Raw genomic sequence first — 19,271 nt, forward strand, 5'->3', positions numbered from 1 at the left:
AGTGAAAGAAATACAGAAAGTCTGCATGTTCGGCGAAATGTACTACGGGAAAACTGACTCGGTAGGTGAAAATGTTTTAATGCGCATGTTCCAGTGTTGTTTTATTGCACTTTCATGCACTGAAGTCGCAGTAGATGTATGGTGCTCCTAGTGCATACAATTATATGGTTAGTGAAGGAATTCATCATATTCGCGTAGTTAATTCCTTGGACTTTCTTCGTCAAAATGCAGCTTGTCATCGTTACGAAAAAAAAAATGTTAGATACCCATCCCGCCTAAACCCTCCATGAGCAAAATGATACCCTTTTTCTTTCTTGAAATCACATGATACGGCATTGAGCTTATCTGCATATACAGAACCGGCCGCTTGTTTATACCGTTGCCTCGCTACGATTATAATTTGTGCCGCTGCCTCCGTATATCGTATGTCTTTCTGTCGCCTAGCCGCGCCTCTTAAACTCTATCTTGCTGCGAATGCTAAGACGTGAAACGTTATGAAACCTAATTCACAGGGTCCGGCAACGACAAATTGGACGCACGTCTACCAGAAAAAGAGAATCAACCTCCAAGGAACCAAGAGAAAGGGATGCCCCAGTGGATTGAACTATACCCAGACTTTAAGGCAAGTGGTAAAGGAAGATAGCGTGAAATCTCGTTGATACTATCCCGCCTAATACGTTTTTCGGCACAGTACGATGCTCTTTTTTATTCAATACTGATTGCACTTTGTGCCATTGATGGTTTGGCACCTCTTCGTACAGCTGCGCGCCACGTGACCGTGTGACGTCACGACAGACCGAGAGGGCCCCGGCTCGCGCCATCGATGGTGGAGGTGAGGCTTCACAAGAGCCAGAGCGGTGACGTCATGCCGTTACCACGTGACCGCGTGACGTCACGGCAGACCGAGAGACGGGGACCCAGGTAGCGCCATCGATGGCGGAGGTGAGGCTTCACAGGCCGGCAGGGCCGCTGCCGAGAGAAAGCGCTCGCTAGAGCGGGATAAAACAGGGGGCTGCAGCTGCGCTCGGATGATGTGTACAAGGCGAGGCTGGAACGATCTGCTGCGGCCAAGCGACGGCGCCGTGCCGAAGAAACAGACGAAGAGTGGGAAGAACGGCGAGCTAAACACCGTGCGTATGTATCAGCCTGACGAGCACGCCGGTCAAGATCGCTTGATACGGAACGGCCAAGTGAAACTTCGGAGACAAGTTTCATGGACGCTCTTAATGCCGAAGATGTTGGTGAAGAATCTATGAATAGTATGGAGCGACACAATGGCAAGAGAAAAAAACACCGTGCATTTTCATACGGCTAACACGATAGTATTTTCACGAAGGGTTGGATCATACGACCGCCGAAATGTATAAAGAACTCCCGTCGTTTCGAATTCCCGCCTAAGAGGCAGCGAAAAGTCCTAGTAGGAGGGGAGAGGAGGGGGGGGGGGGGGTTGTAGCCGCGTAAAAGACAAATTTGTGACAGACTATTTGAAGCGTGATAATAAGTCACGTACCGCGTATGTTTCATATTTGCGCACTTTGGGGCCTGTTTTGGAAAATATGATTTTTGTACGTTTGCTTTTCCAACTCCTGTTAGAGTTGAGGTTTTCAGGTAGGCAGTGTGTACTTATCTCTGTAACCTTAACTTTGTGATATAACAACAGTGCTAACAGCAAACAAGAAAAAATCGATGGCCTTCATGTAGTTGAGGTAGTAAAAAAAGGTTCTACAGCATTAGCACATTTAATGCGTGCAAGTTTTCCACTTCTTGCGCGAAATCCTTCGTTTTCGTGTTTAATTGCTCTAAAGTAGAAAGAGTGTGTGTGTGTGTGTGTGTGTGTGTGTGTGTGTGTGTGTGTGTGTGTGTGTGTGTGTGTGTGTGTGTGTGTGTGTGTGTGTGTGTGTGTGTGTGTGTGTGTGTGTGTGTGTGTGTGTGTGTGTGTGTGTGTGTGTGTGTGTGTGTGTGTGTGTGTGTGTGTGTGTGTGTGTGTGTGTGTGTGTGTGTGTGTGTGTGTGTGTGTGTGTGTGTGTGTGTGTGTGTGTGTGTGTGTGTGTGTGTGTGTGTGTGTGTGTGTGTGTGCAGCCTTGTATGCCAAATCCCTGGCCATCGCGTTTTATTCCTCGGTGCGTACTGATGTATTGTAACCCTCCAACATTTTACAGTATTCGCTGGTGCAGATTAGACTACCTCTTACTTTGAGAAAATGGGAGCTATCGTGATACGGATCAAAAGAAGAGCCCACAATAAAGTCTCTTTACCACCTGTTTAAAGAACGTCAGAAGATGGCCCATACAGTGCATATAAGCCACTTATGTTCACTCACGCAGACTGCCAGTTGCGTGAGTTTAAAAAGTACGCTTTTGCAGGGCCAAGAAAGTTATCATATATATCACAACGGTTACTCAAGATGTTTAAATACAAATTGGTTTGATAGCGCTTAGGGAAAGCTACGTTTACGTACGCGGCACAAAGCTTTAGCACTGGCATGAATTCAGGCACGCACATTTCAAATAATAGCGATTTATGTTTAGGTGGACATCCCCCAGCCTTGCGGTCATGGAAACGAACAGAAGCTGAAGTCGAACAAGGTCAGGCAATTGCACGAAGCGCTTCAAGCATTGGAAACTGTGGCCACAGAACGAAGGATTTATGTCACGATTGCCGACTGTGCATCCCATGTAAATCACAGGTGTGATGCAATTGAATGTTTTGGTGAGACTATGGACAAAAATGTTGCCGAGAGGATTGACGCTTTAGTTAGACAAGGAGTTGCATCAGCATCCGACGTGAAAAAGTGTCTTCATTATTATGTTCACGATGTACTGTTTCCTGGGAAGGAAAAGCCAACTGGCAGCTGCAGGGCATTTTTTCCAACAAGTAGAGGCATATACAGTCACATTCAGAACATTCTTAAAAAAGACCGCTTCAGCGCTATCGATCAAGAAAACGATCGTAAATTGGTCAAAAAGCTACAAAGTGAGCAACCCTAATGTTCTGTAATTTATCGCTCCTATGCACCAACCAAAAACGCAAACAGCAGCAACAGAGATGACACGGAAGAGAGTGATGCCAGTGAGTGCGAGGAGACATTGCTACTTTGTTTCCAGTCTAAGTTCATGAGGGATATGCTTAGAAAGTACGGAACCGCTGCTGTTTGCTTGGATGCAACACACAAGACAAGTGACTACGCTCTGCCGCTCTTTCTTTGGTGGTTTATCTTTTCACTGTCTAAAAACTGCTTGGGCGGGCCATACATATCTCAGCACCATAGTACGCTATCCCATGAAGCCCTTAACCAGAGCAGTACTGCTGAGATGAACACTGTAGAACCTCCCGATGAACCAGTGTTTATACCTGTGCCTTCTACAAGTTCAGTGGCTGCAGCACTTCAAAGTGATATTGTAGAAGAGTTGCAGAAATGTAATTCTCTCATTTTTCATTGTCATCGAGTCGAAACACTGCTGGAAATCAAAGATTTAGTTCAAAATACTCTCCAGAAGATAGTGGCAGCCGTGTCCGAAAGTTCTGGGCTTCCCATAAGGGGCTCACCAACGAAAGAATGCTCTTCACTGAAACCCGTACCAAAGACAAGGCGCCCCCTGCCTAATTTACTATGGTTATGTTTGAAAACCAATCAGTATTAGCCTTTTGATTATTTTATTTATAGTATCGAATTTTTCATTTTTCTGCTATTGCATGCCTTTCCGACTTTTGAAAAAATTTCCAGTGAATAAATAATTTCAGTTCTCCACCTCTTGTAAAATTCGCGCTGTATGGATTAAGGCCAATTTTATTATTATTATTATTATTATTATTATTATTATTATTATTATTATTATTATTATTATTATTATTATTATTATTATTATTATTATCAATTGGTTCACTGGAAGGGAACGGCACAGTATCTGTCACACTTGCTCTGTGGACACCTGAACCGCGCCGTAAGGGAAGGGAGGAAGGTGGGAGTGAAAGTGAAAAGAGAGGAAGGGGAGCCGTAGTGGAGGACTACGGAGTAATTTCGACCACCTGGGGATCTTCAACGTGCGCTGACATCACACAGCACACGGACGCCACTTCGGCAGATGTGTGTTTGCTGTCTTGTGTGTATTGCTAGATTATTTTTGCTGTTTGAGTATGTACTTTTTGCAACCACGTTTTTGAAAAGTTGAGTTTTCTGTCTCCATGTCCCACATATTAAAAGGTTTTGAATTTCAAATATATATAAAATAATATTGTATCTCTGAGGTCATCTTTTTGCATGTTTCAAAACACAGTTCCTAACAAGACATTCTGAGTAGTGCTTCGCTCTCCAAGGCGTCATGCACACATATCTGCACTTGCGTGTTTCTATCACAACCGCGGAGAGCTATAATTACTGGAAAATAGACTGATGGATCAAACAAGGGTGTACAAGGAACAAGACTCTTTAAAATTGCACTTGGGATATATCCTCTGCTGATGTTCAGGTCAGTAAAACGGCTAATATGCCTACTTCATAAACAAATCGCACTCTGCGTATCTCTAGTAAATGCTTGCTAAAAATTACAACAAAGCTGGTCCTAAGCCATAACTATGCATGATTATTTCTAGATCTGCCTTGATGCAGTCGAAATGTAACGAAGTTCCTCGTCCTTGTACTCTGTCAAAACTCGCGCAAAAAAAAAAAAAAAAAAAGCGAATAAAATGCAGAAAGGTAGCTTGGCAGCACGCAGCCTAGAAGCAGACAACACTCGCACAACTCTGGCACGGCTCCTCCCTCCTCTTCCGGCGGCGCCGCTCCGCCTCTCGCATTTCGTCCGTGGCTCCACCTACGCTGTGCGCGACTAGCGCGCGCCGATCGAGGCGGCCGTGCGCTGGTAAAAGCGCTGGTGCCGGGTCTCACCAGAGTATTTCAGCTTGCATATTGTCACAATGTGTTCAGGTTAAAATATTACTCACTGCTGAAACATAATTACCGAATGTTGACAGGGATTTCCCGCCAAAATAGTTTCAGCTGTGTCTTACACCCCATGTACACGATTTCGGCATTGGTTCAATTCGCCGTCATCTCCGCGTGTCCGTAGCTCGTCACCCTTGGCCAAACTCAGCGGCATGCTTTAAAACATTTGTAACTAGGCGGTGGACAAGAACAATTTAGCAACAGTCTGTGTATGATTTCTTTGCAGCGTTGATTGGTTTGCGAGCTGCCGGTGAACTTGAGAAGTGTGGCAGCAGTTGTCCTCCATGTATTTTCCACTTCAGCTGCAGAAGCTGGAGTCTGTGTGGTGTCTTTGCAGCTTTGACTGACTTGTGAGCTACCGGTAAACTTGGGAAGGGTGGTAGCAGGTATTCTTTTTAATATTTTGCGCTGAGACGGTGCCGTTTTCAGCTGTCGTGGTGTGTCACCATACGTACACGATTTCGGCGTCGGTTTAACTAGCCTTCACCACCTTGAGTCTGTCAGACGTTGATAAAGTGCGCAACGTGCTTGAAAAAAAAATTAACTAGGCGGCGGAAGTTGGAGTCTGTGTGGTTTCTTTGCAGGTTTCACTGAATTGCAAGCTACCGTTAACCTTGAGAAGCGTGGTAGCAGTTTTTTTTTTTTTTTTAATATCTTGCGCTGAAACGGTTTCGTTTTCAACTGTCAGTGTGTGACACCATTCGTACGTGACGTCTGCGTTGGCTCAACTCGTCTTCACTTCCGTGCTTCTATCAGCCGCCGGCCAAAGTGCGCAACATTCTTGAAAAAAAAAAAAAATAACTAGCCGGCGGAGTAGAACAATTTAGCAGCAGTCCGCGTGGTTTCTTTGCAACTTTGACTGATTTGTGAGCTACCGGTAAACTTGAGAAGCGTGATAGCAGTTTTATTTATTAACGTTGTTTATTGCCTCAGCGCATAAAAGAATATGTAAAAATAAAATAAGATGTATGAAACATCAATTAACAGCAAAAACCATATTGCTTTACTTTGTGTACATATATGGTGGAAAACAGAAAGCAGGATCGATAAAATACTGTAAGTATACATTTATACAGACTTGTTCAAGATGCAAACAAACTAGACGCGGCATAAATGAGATTTAAACATGCTCTGTACAACATGAAAAAATTCGGAAGAGGCATACCTGTAGAAGATGAGATCACAGAAAATATTGTCAACACATATATAATAGGATACAACCTAATAAAACAGAAGTTACTAACTATATCAGTGGTAAGCAGTGTGTATATCACTCCGCTGAACGGCAAAGAGAACCAGTTTTGAATATTTGAAAACACCATGGACCGTGTGTTGCACTGAAATTCGCCCGGCCCAGTCAATGAAGCCAGACCTTCCTCCGAGCAGCATTTCGATTCCCGGACGGTATTCTAAATAACCTCTTGCGATCACGCTCAGTTGTGCTGCACCCGAATGCGCAGCAAGCCGGCATTTGAAACAAAAGACTTCAAAGAGCAGCGACAAAGAGGTGCGAACTGCAGGAAAACACACGGCATGACACGCGACGGCGTTCGGCTAATGAGAGCGTCGAACGACGAACGAGGGCACCCGGATAGGGCACTGTACCCAGGAGAGGATGCGGGCAGCAAACTTCACATGTTGGCACTACTTTTAGTTTATTGGATGGTTTTATGCCAGTTGAGTCCGTCGCGCCATCTTCAGTGCGTTGAATCGAAATGAAAAAGAGCGCATTTAAAGACCGCACTACTATAGTTCTTTAAGGTGGCGGCGGAGTGGCGGTTCTACGGTCGCACTCTTGGAAGTAGTTCAGATTCTGCCACCAGGCTACGCCGCTAATCCATGACTGAGAATTGAGTACCCAGCCACCCAGCCCTCTCGACTTGAACTGCCTGAACGCTTTTCTTGTGTTGCTGCGTGGACTTTCAAAGGTTTTTGCGGCTCCACAGCAGTGTCCAGGCAGAGAAGGGGGGGGGGGGGGATTTTGTCCCCGTCCTGCGCAGCATGGGCTGCCCCATTGAACTCCCCTCTTCACGCCACCGCACCACTACTTCGAATAATACGCGCCCTGACAATTGGACTAGAGCCTTCCCTCTTTTGCCTATACTTCGTCTCACAAGATGTTTGCAACACAGCGAAAGGCAGAGGCACCCCAGCCGGTCTAACCAGGATCACGCGTACAATAGGCAATTGTGCTTCTAAGCGCCTCTCGCCCCCCCAAATTGGCGGGGGTGACAGTAGGAGCACAATTCTCTATTATAGTGCGCACAGGCGAGAGGCACTTAGGAGCACAATTGAAAGGGCTCCTCTGCCTTTCGCAGTGCTGCAGATATCTTGTGAGACGAAGTATAGTTTCCGCTGTAGAGCCACGAACATTGCTCCTACTCGCCGAGCGTGAGGGGGTTGGACTGGACTGCAGTAGGCTAGCTTGACTGAACACAAATAAAACAGGGTGTCAACATGATTGCACAGTGCAATCTTAGTACGAGTGAAAAGGAAAAGCGAATGGCATTATTTCTGCACACTTCGTCAATAAACCTTAGTTGAAGTCGGCGCCTGTCTTGTGTTCTTTTGATCCTCGTCTTCTGGGCTGTGCAATCGAGTGATCATTAGCGAGCTTTAGAATACGGCGACCTTATCCGTAAGTGGGATAGACTAATAGCGGAGCGTGCGCACTATAATAGAGAATTGTGCTCCTACTGTCACCCGCGCTATTGCCCTGTCCCCCTAAGCGGTAGGGGTACCATATTCTAAACCTCCCTATTGTTGATGCCATAGATATAGTAAGGATCGGAACACTCCTTGACTGTAGTGGAAGCTGTCAGTTCTTGCGGTCACCAGAAATTTGCTTTATCAAACGTGATTACAAATATGATAACGTAGCTATAATTAGCTGAACTTCAGTCAACAGTCGCCCTTGTTTATTTTTTGTTCGTGCTTGTCCAATCTTGGAAACTAGAGCTGGTAAGTTACTATGTGCAAATAAGTGAATGATTGCCAATTTTTTCCTTTTGAGATGAATCGATATTCCGAAATAGATGTAAAATCCACCAAGAGGCTATTTATCGCGCAGGAGGCCGGCATGTATTCATGTTCTCTTCGGCACTGAGGAGGCGCATTCACACTAAACTATGTGGGAAATGGGGGAAGGGGTTGTAAAGGAAGGTTGCCAGAAGAAAGGACCTAACGGGGACAGTTTTGTAGGCGCTTATGGCGGCCACTTCCCCACTCCCAGTTGGATGCTCCACAGTCTTCATTTTATTTATTCGCTCGCGCGCGCGTGCGTGTGTTTGTGTGTGTGTGCAATTAAAGGAACACAGTATTTTCAAGCAATTACAATAAAATTTTAACAATCAATCTCCTAGAAACATTTTTCTCCTGCAGAATTTCACTTGACACTGAAATCTGATGTGAAAAGTAGCATGCTATGGAAGACGCTGACCTGTCCTGCTGCAGCTTCCCGTGATGATGCATGCGCTTTCTGAATCAATATATTTGGTGGACTACTGTAGCTTGTAGCCTACTTTATTGTACTCATTTCACAGGGCACACACACGTATGCAACAAGTATACTTTAGTATTGAGCCCGCCTTTCGGCTTTATGTATTGGTAGTAAATAATTTCGTGATGTGGCACTTGTACATTCACACATTTGCAACATAATAATCAGAGACCAATTTTTACTCCATGCAAGAGCGCCCATGCTTACCAAATGTTTTCCTGCAAATGCCAAACGATTAGACGCATCGATCAGATCGCGTTCGGTCAGATTTGGCATGTGCTATAATTTGTGAATTTTTCCATACCAATGCAGTCTAGCGGTTTTGCTTCATGTGGTCAAACGGAAGCACGTTCTTTGTATGCTTCGAAATTCTCACATGCTTCTGTGTCACTTTTGCTAAAATGATCGGGCACCTTTCAGAGCACAGGAAGTCGAGTTGCTTCAAAACAAGGTTCAAATATAAAGTCAACAAGTTGGGCGTTGAGACGGCGGGTGAGTGGACGCCTGGGTGACACGGTATCTACCTTACTCGGCCCCATTCGTTTGGAAACGCTCTGCCTGCCGACGGGCTTTTAGAGCGTTAGCTCTGTTGCTCACTTGCGCGAGTGGTGCGTCTTTCTAAGAATCGTAAACAGTGCCATCACCATAGCAACATCGCCGTCTTCACTGTGCCCGGGCAAAATAGACCGAACGCTCCACGCCCCCGGCCACAGCGGCAAAGCGCGGTAGCAGGCGATGCTAGGCAGGTATAGCATTACAGTTGAATCCCGCTGTAACGAAATTCACGGTGCACGAAAAAAAATTCGTTCTCGCGGAACTTCGTTATCGCAAAAATTTGACGTGAAACGCAGAAAGAATTGCCCAAGCAGCAGCAAAGGCGTTTAATGCCAAAAATCTGTAAGCTTGGTTTGCTTACGCTTCACGGCGAGCAACGCCGTCACGCGATTTTCGCACTCGGTCAGCAAACCCATTGCAACATCGTCGTCTCGGACAGCAACGAAATTCCTGATGACATCAAAAGCGTCCATCACCTGTACGGCGGTTGCCGCAGCCGGCGCTTCCTGTACGTCGTCGTCTTCTTCATCGGAAGAGTCCTTATCATTCCGGGCAGCTTTTATGATCTGCTCATCACTCACATCTTCGTGAACAACAACACAAGCGTCAGCGCCGATGTATTCGTCGAGCTCGAGATTAGGCGGCACGGTTCCTATTTCTCCCAGCGTTTTCCAGGCGGCCGCGATCCCCGGAGCCGGTGACGCCTCTTCGTCGTCGTCTGTAACGCCTGGTGTTAGGCCAGCAGAGTGTACGGGTCGACCTTCGGCAAATCCGGCGTGCCTGAAACAGTTCACAATTACTGAGCGCCCCAGTGTGCTCCAGGCAGCAGACATAATCTGCAGTGCCACGTACAAGTCCACCTTCGTGTCTCGGCCGGTTTCAGTGTTAAAAAGCAGCCGCTGAATTAACCTCCCGCGGTAAGCGCGCTTCAGGCTAAGAATCACGCCCTGATCGAGAGGCTGTAAGACAGACGTGCAATTGGGAGGGAAAAACCTCAGCTCCGTGTTAGTGAGCTTGACTTCGTCGGAGTGATGCGCTGAACAATTGTCCAAAAGCAAGCAAACTTTACGGCCCTGCCGCTTCATGTCGCGGTCGAATGCCATCATCCACTCGGTGAAAATAGCGCGGGTCATCCATGACTTGTTGTTCGCCTTGTACTGCACAGGTAGGCTACGAGTTCCCTTAAAACAGCGCGGCTTGGCACTTTTGCCTATGACTAACGGCGGACGCTTGTCCGAGCCATCCATGTTTGTGCAAAGCAGCACTGTGATGCGTTTTTTGCTGTGTTTGCCGCCGTGACAGCGCTGCCCCTTGAAGTCGAGCGTCCTAGCCGGCAACATCTCGTAGAATAGCCCGGTCTCGTCGGCGTTGTAAATGTCTGCAGGCGCGAAGTTGCTTAAAATTCCGGCCATGTTACTCGCCTTCCAAGCAGCTGCTCCGTCCACGTCTGCTGACATTGACTCGCCGCACAACACTTTTCCAACGATGTTATGGCGGGCCTTGAAACGGTTTAGCCAGCCAATGCTGGCTTTAAAATCATCAATGCCAAGTAGGCATGCATAGTTCAAGGCTTTCTGCTGGACGATGCTTCCGGACAGGGGGACGTTGCTGGCTCGTGCTTCCACAAACCACGCATGCACTGCTTTGTCCAACTCTTCATGGAGGGGCCGCGTCACCTTTTTGTGCTTCGAGGATGTGCCTGAAGCAAGTGCCATTCTCACGCTGTCCTTATTGCCTAGAATCGTTGACAGCGAACTTGCAGGAATTCCGAAGTCTTCAGCAATTGCCGCTTTCTTCCTTCCGCTTTCTGCTTGGGCGATTATTTGAGCTTTTTGCTCAAGGGAAAGAGTTTTGCGTTTTTTCACTTGCGTTGCCATCGTGTCCTGCGAATGAAAACTCGTCGTTGTCGAAGAGAAAGGCAGCGAGGGCACAACGCGACCACGACACAAAGCCAAAATGGCGGAACTGCAATCACGTGATTTCATGCTTAATGTGGCTTTGGATTTGACTTGGACTTCTCGCCAATAAAACTAGTTTCGGTTTCGATTTTGAACGCGAAAATTTCGTTGAAGCGGAAACGCTCTGCAAAAATGGTTCGTTGTGCAGAGAAATTTAGGCCATTAATTCTTATAGGATACTCGCGGGGAATAAAAAATTATTCGTTGTCGCGGAAATTTCGTTGTGGCGGTATTCGTTGTGGCGGGATTCAACTGTATAGCAAAATGAACGCCGAACCAGCTTCCCTGCCGAATGCATCAACGGTTTACCCTAGACGCCGTAATGCTTCGGACAATCCGCGGTATATCCCCCTTCACGAAGCGGAATTAGCTGGGAAGAGGACGGGACATCATGCACGTATAAAATAAATAAAATAAGCGCAAATAAAAGCATCAAACAGGAAACCAATTCAGTGTTTTCTCTCATAAAAAAATTTAAAAAAATATACATATATAGGGCCACTGATCAAGTCAAGGTATTTGGAGAAGATATTAACGAATGCTTTTTGTCTGGTTTCTCCATTGTGAACAACGAAGCTGTAGGGCTGTCGAAACGATAGTATGTTTTCATGAAACTTTGACTTGGCCAGTGAGCCTGTATATTTTTTTATGCCACCACCTGATCAGACTGCATTTCGTCGAACTCTTGATTACAGTGGTTTCTCTCATTTGAGCTAAGCTCGACGTTCGGTTCAGCAGCGTTGAGCCTCATCGTTGTTTTTTTAATTGTTAGTCAGGGGAATGACGGAAATGCAGTGGCAAAACCCGATTCAACATCACATTTTTGTATTGGCGAAGCTTCACATGGCTGTTTCCTACTTGCCCATTCACCGAAAATATCCCCGGCAGCTACTGCGGCACCTTTACTATCATCACCGGAACGCAACATTCGGAAGAAGAAAAAAAAAAAAAAACATGACTGAAACGCTGGTGATTATCTTCGGCTGCCCACTATATCATTTTTTCTCCTTTTCTTTGGAGCCTGCACTGCTTGCGCTATATAGGAACTTCAGTAGGAAGGTTGAAGAGGCATGCTTGTGCATTTTCAGGTTTTCAAGTTGCAATTGGCAGACTGTCGAAACATTTTATCTGTACCAGTAAAGTGGCAGAGAGTACAAGTATTCGTGCAATTTCTCCTAGGGAGACGCTCTTTGAAATTATATTATATTAATTTATGCAGTGGTATAGTTCCGTGCCCTACTATTCATTTTATCGTAGAAAGGGGAAGTTATTTTTTCTTCTTGCCACTGAAAAAAAAAAAAAGTCTAAATTCCACATCCTCACAATATATGCTAACACCGCGAACATCTGAAGATAGCTTTGTGGCGGAGCTAAGACGAGGAATAACCAGCTCCGACAGCGTTCGGGTTCGAACTGTCTTTTTTTTTTTTTTTCGCTGCTTGCACTGAGACGCTTAGTGCCAAATTTTTCTTTCTCCAGAGCCGTGCCGTTGTTTGTGATAAAAGCGCGGCACGAGGGGCGCTACAAGACTACAAAACAAAACCAGAAAAAAAATTTTCAATGTCTCTGGCACGATTATATCTTGCTGAGTAAGTAGAGTAAGTAAGTAGCGCGAGAGCCTTAGCTGGCAACGTTTCGGCACACAAACAGTATGACACACTTTATTCGAGGCGATAAATAAATCTCAAAGCAAGCAAGTGTACATTTGTCAAGGGACCATTTTCAAGTAGCGCTACTGCGCATGCGCGAAGCACCTGCACCTCAGGTCGACCCGACCACTCGACCCGACTCGCCAGTGCTTACCTCTCTCGCCCGATGGAAAGGAAAGGGCAGAGGGAAAACGTTGTAGAAGCACAATACCCTCTCGTAAATACCCCTCGATTCAGGGTGTTTGTGGCGCTATCCTCGTAATTTTTCTGAACTGCGACATTTTAGTGCACATGAAATTTCATAGATGGCGCTACCTACTATGTTTATCACACGTGGCTCTGTTATTGCACTATTATTTGCTTTTTGTACACTTTGTAGTTGATAATTGTTACCGGCTGAATAAAGGAACGAAAGCCCGAACCTTTAAGTTATATTCGCCAGAAACAAACAAGCCATGGAGCATTTCAATCATGCTTAAAATATTTCATGAAGAGCTCGCGCGCTTCAAGTGAACCACGAAAAAATTAGCTGAAATCATCCTGACAGTGCACATTCCTCGAGAGTCGTAGAACAAAACCGATGCTTATCCTCTGACAGCGAGGTGTAAAGTTTTTCCACGCGAAATTTCAGCACAGATAAAAGCTTATTACTTGAACAGTTTAGATTTAACTTTTAGCCATTTTGCAAAAAACGCAAAGTTTGATCCCAAATAACTTTTACACTAAATGAAGCAGACAGATGATATTTTCAGGAAAAAGCGAACTATGTACGACCTCCAACTGCGCAAAAAATCTCTGCAGCAGAATGCGTATCTTGAAACTTATTGTATGTATAATTACCTGTTTTATACACTTTTCACAGGCGCGTGGCTAATAAACTATGCGATACACAGTAATAAAAATGCTTAACTTTGTTCACTAACATCTAGTCTCAAAACATCTCGAACGGTGTTATCCTAGGTGGAAAAGATTTTGCACAATTTTGCTTTTCCCGAGACAAGTAGAGCTGAAAAGCCGTTTCTTACCTTTGTGTTTTCCTTTACAGCTTAAACATCGTTGCAGCTATTTATAAACCAAATGCCCCATTAGAAAGGAAAGGAAATAAACTTTACAAATATATTAAAGTCACATTTATAAACTAAACTAGTGAGGCGCAGTAGGCGTATGAATATCGCCAAAAATGTCGTCTCTTCACCGCTGGAGTGGGATCGCCACCTTAAGGATATTCTAGGCACTATAGCTACATGTGAACTACAGTGTAATGTGAACTAACCACCATGCTACTAGTACCCATACTATAGCACTCACTACCCGTCTTGACACTGACAGTAATCAATTCCTGTCTTCAGTGTATGTATATTACCTTTAGGTTGCGTTCAGAGACAGCTCTCAGAAAAACCCTCTTTTAACATGCTTTAAACTTTTTTAAACGGATTTACGCCGCGCCAATTTTCCAAGTTAACTTATTCAACATCGCAAAGATGGTGCGACGGACGCCATCGATGTATCACGTTCTTTACAGTAATTTTAATCCATAAAATTATTTCATTATTATTTCATTTCAGTTTCTGTATTTCGCTTTATTCTCAAAGAAAACGTAAGGTTGTGTTTTATTTTTGAGTGACGCATCCTGCATTTCCGTTGCTGCCATTTAGGCAAGCGAAGTGCTACCAGTGCTACTAGGGGTGATGCTACATTCACACCAAATCGGTCTAGGGGCGGGGCCTCCGCTTTTCACGTGACCAGTGACGTCATGGCGTCGGCAAGAAATACATACCATAAAAAAGCGCGCTCCGCGCCTTCCTTCCGGCCGTCGATCCGCGCGCGCGCTTCTCGATCTTCTCTATCCATTCCACTGTTTCCTCGCGACCACGAGTGACGCTCCTGAACGTCAGGAACTCATTTTGCGACGCTACCTCAGAGACATACATGAGGAGGGAGGCTACTGACATTGATACCTGAAATGCGAAGAAGATTGTAAAACGTCGGAGAGATCTCGGCTGACAACGTAAAGTATAGCTGTGCGGACTTCACGAGAGTTCGATTCGTCACCCAAAGGTAAGTTCCTTTCACAGTGACGGCGCTTCTAGCCAGTAATATATGTATGTGTATACGCATGCAAGCATTACTCGATTTTTCTTGCGCCATTTCGCTGCAGCACGACAGCATTAAGGCGAACTGTGCAATGCTGTAATGTGAACTTTATACCGTACATAAGAGCAATAATTTCGCTTTTCGATTGTAGCAAGGATTGCGCAAAATTTATTTGCGTGCGCGCGAAAGAGAGAGAGAGAGTGTGCATGTGTGTGTATGTGTGTGTATGTGAGTCATTTATACGAATCTAATAAATGCGTATCTTTACATATGTTCTCGATGATTCATCATATGACGGAAAAATTCTTATGGACGCGTGCCTTTCCGGGTAGAGAAAGAAGTTGTAAAAATCTGCATCCTCGGCGAAGAATACTGGAAGAATGACAACTCGGTATGTGCAAGATTTGAAATTGATGATGGTTATACCTAGCTGATTTTCTTTTTTTTTTCATTCAACTAGCGTTAGTAACTTAGCCTTTCTGTAACCGCCTGTAACTACATATACAAATCTGCATGCACATGCATATAGATTCAAGAATGATATCAGGAGCCCTATATGTGTGTGTGTGTGTGTGTGTGTGTGTGTGTGTGTGTGTGTGTGTGTGTGTGTGTGTGTGTGTGTGTGTGTGTGTGTGTGTGTGTGTGTGTGTGTGTGTGTGTGTGTGTGTGTGTGTGTGTGTGTGTGTGTATGCGTGCGTGCGTGTGCGCGTATGCATATGCACTCGGTATTTCGCGGTATTTCGGAAGTACTCAGTATTTCTTTGTTGAAGCGCGCGGGAAGAAAATATTAAAAATGGTGTTGACGGCAGCTTAATGATGTTAATTGAATTTGCTGTTACAATATATATGTTGTAAAAGCAGTATTATGCATATATTCATCAGCGGCAAAAATTTGCAGGACATGAGAAAATGATTTTTTTTTTTTTTCTGTAAAGTGCCGCTTATATGTCACAGCATATATGTGGCTCCAACTTTTATCTGTTTGACACCAGCTACATTGGTCTTCGATTCCATGACGCGTCCTGAAAAGTTTCAACGAACAGAGCTTGATGCGAAGGCATCGACCGCGTCAACATTCCATGACCATAAAGACTCAACAGAAACCTCTGGGGCTGCAGTGTCTGAGCCAGCAATTCCTCCAGTGCCTTCAGAAATTCATAGAAAAATTGTGGAAGGTTGGGAAAAGTGCACTTCAATTTTTTATCATTGTCATAACGAGGAAGTTCTCTCCGAAACGAATTATTTTTTTACTGTGCTTTCAGAAGGCTGGCCAGTTCTGTGCCAGAGAGTTCTGGCTTGCATGTACAAAGTTCACCAGTAAAGGAATGTTCATCTCTGAAGCCTCTCCCTAAACGAAGGCAACTGCACGACAAATGACCCCATTACAATCATTGACTTAGAAAGGCAAAGTTTTGCCCTATCTCTCATTTCACCAAATAATTCAGTCGCTTTTTTTTTTTTTTTTTTAACTGAAGGGTATAGGATGACGCCTCAGTAACCTGTGATTCATTGATACTGGTGCCTTGCAAAGTAACTCAGGGGACGAATTTAGACAGGCAAGGTAGAGCAATAGGGCTAAAATTTTATATGGAGAAAATGAAAGTAACACTTAATAGGCTAGGATAGCAAATAGGAGTTTACAATAGGTAGCACAGACCTGGAAGTGGTTAGGAAATATGTCTTATAAGTACAGGTATAACAATCGCCTGTCTCTTCGATGGCAGTCAAATAATCAGAAAAATAAAATTGACTTGGAGTACATTTGGCAGGTACTAGCTCTCAGATCATGAATGACAGCTGCCCAGTAGTATACCTCAAGAAGTAAATAGTATATGTGACAGCTGTATCTTTTCGGTACTGCCTATTGGGAAGCAATGAGAAGGCTAAAAAAAAGGTTTCAACAGAACTTTTAGATAATGCAGACAGTTTTGATATAGAAAACGATAGGTTTAACACTAAGAGACAGTAAGTGAGCACAGAGAGTGGTCAGGAATAAACGTGAGTTATTAATATTCTTGTTGAAACCAAGAAGAAATGGGCATGGCAGGGCATTTAATATTCGGGCAAGCTAGCCGATGGTTGCTATAAGGTAACTGACTGCATTTCAAGAGAAGGCAAACATCACAGAGGGAGGCAGAAAGGTGGGCGGATGGGATCAGGAAGTTTGTGAGGACTAGGCGGGTGCAGCTGGCACAAGAAACCGTTAATTAGCTGATGTATATGGCAGAGGTCTTTGCCCTGCACACGTGATGGCAATGGTGTGCATTGAAAAGCACTCATAATACTTCCAAAAAAAAAAAAAAAGAGTGTTTACCATGTTATGCCATTATTGCTATGCATACACCTGAGTCACACGCAATGTATGCCATATGCGAATTATCCTTTCTTTAGCTGGTTTTTATAGACAGTGCAGACTATATATCTGGAAATTAGAGTATGTTTCTGGCGCATTTTTTATTGCATGCATAGTTCATCTCTGTCTTTAATTCCTGCATATGGCTTCATTTTTTTTGTTCTCTGTAATGAAATTGTGTTCATTTCAATGTAAATAATGTACATAATAAATAAACTTGAATTTTTAATGACTTCGAAGTCTTCCCTGCATATCATGCCTTCTTCGAGAAAATCAATGCATCGATTGCTTTTACTTGCATAGAAAAGTTGATGCATGGTGTGAAAGCTACAGGTACTGTATGTTCTGCTAAATTTATGAAGGGCATGAGGTTATGCTTTCAATTCTGAGATTTTGTTTTTAATTATATCAAGCAGAAATCTTCACCATTTAGGGTATAGTTTATGGGAAAATCCTCAGTTGGTTCCAGCTAGAGCCAGTTAGGTCCAGAATAGCCCCACGAGCTTAACTAGCTGGTCAAGATTTTTGTCCTGTTAAAAAAAATTGAATTGTTTAAATTAGAACGGTATGATCGAATGAGAGCAGGCATAATAAAAATGCTGCTGTGAGAGACATGATAAACAGCTGTTATAATTAGCTTATTTTCTTTATTTCTTTTTCTTAACGGTTTAATTAATATTGGTAATGAGTGGAAGCAAACCATTTTTTTTTTGCTCCAGGATATGGTATTGAAGACTGCATGAAACACCTGAGCTGCAGCTAGAAGAAAATATGAGCACAGCATAAGAACGGACAAGGGGTATTAGGTATAGGACCATATACATATGTATAAAATGAAATAAATTAAGATCCCGAGAGTAAAATGGATATATATATATATATGTGTGTGTGTGTGTGTGTGTGCCAGCTGGTGAATTCAATGACGACCTCATCATGAAGGTTCTGTGCATGATCGAGGTAAGTGCCGACGAAACGCCATGCCAGCTAAAAATGTGCCATTTTATTAGCTGCATAGAATTAAGTTGCGCAATATGCAGCTATAGATCGGTAAGTCTATAATTTTGATGATCGGCGTAGCTCCGCAAATGCGCGGTTCGAATGATCACAATTAAAGGTATCGTTCAAGAACAATATCTCTAAGCTCACATCGAGTGCACATAGTAAGTTTGTATAATCATCACTCACATTTCTATTGCAGCAGCTATATTATAGTGTGAAACTGAACGAGCTTCGCGCGATCTTTCGGCGAAGATTTGCACAAAAAAAAAGTGAATAAAAAGTGAAAGTCTGCTTATGCTAGCATAAGGAATTTTAAGTTCCCGCTGCTGGCTAGCTACAACGAGTGCAGGGTACACAAGCGGCCGTTATGGCTCTAAAGTTGAAGCAGGCGACTTACCTCGGCGACGCTTTTCGTGCAGCCGCCGCGCCGGAGCAAAGCTTTTTTTTTTTATGTGTTTTTTGCCGATGCCATGACGTCAACTGTCACGTGAAAAGCGGAAGCTCCGCCCCTAGACCGATTTGGTGTGAATGTAGCATCACCCGTGCTACTAGAGTCCCTAGAAGTATTTGCTAGTCTGCCGTCCGAGCGGGGTTCCCTATGGAACCGGTTGGCCGCTTCCCGGATGAAAGCGCAGGGGGCGCTGCACGCATTCGGAGCGTGGTCGCGTTGTGTACGTGGTGCTGTGGCGGTTGTGCCGTACTGCGAGTCTGCGCCGCGCTGATCCGTTGGTGCCGTGGCAAGGCTCGTGCATCACGTGCACTTCTTTTCGCTCGCGAGCCGGAATGCGCGCAAATTAGCTAGCATGTGTGCAAGTGTGCCTTTTTTATGGATGTGTGATCGCGTCATGTCCAGAAAACGGGGTAAGCGTGATAGCATGTGTTTCTTGCCCGGGTGCAAAAGCGGGTAGCGCTCGTGCAAGGTGAAATGCTCTCTCTTCAAGACACCGAAAGACGCAGGGAAGAGGCAAGAGTGGGAGCGCAACATCAAGCGCGGCGGCAAAGCCAATAACATTGTTTATTGCCTCAGCTAGGGCATAAAGGAATATGTAAAACGAAAATTAAAAGGCGTAATAAATGGAAGAAAATAGGTTGGCTGTGTTCTAATAAAGTTCAAGAGAGAACGATGATAAGGCCCTGCCGATATTGTCGGCTTCAGTGGCGGGCAAACCCACAAGGGGTGAATATCTTCCTCATTATTTGTGAGTTGCAGACAGGAAATCCTGGA

At 44.5% G+C, this 19,271-nt stretch overlaps 1 long non-coding RNA gene and 1 pseudogene across 2 annotated transcripts in view; one reads left to right on the plus strand and one right to left on the minus strand.

Moving 5' to 3' along the window:
* Nucleotides 1–19,271, minus strand: part of LOC146171003 (uncharacterized) — a 359,551-nt gene that overhangs the window by 132,911 nt on the left and 207,369 nt on the right. The gene's annotated exons all lie outside the window — the stretch shown is intronic.
* On the plus strand, nucleotides 38–2,987 carry LOC146171005 (uncharacterized; annotated as a pseudogene).

This window comes from Amblyomma maculatum, unplaced genomic scaffold (assembly GCF_055883805.1).
Source record: "Amblyomma maculatum isolate TAMU_Amacu unplaced genomic scaffold, ASM5588380v1 scaffold_24, whole genome shotgun sequence".
NCBI classification, from domain to species: Eukaryota; Metazoa; Arthropoda; class Arachnida; order Ixodida; family Ixodidae; genus Amblyomma; species Amblyomma maculatum.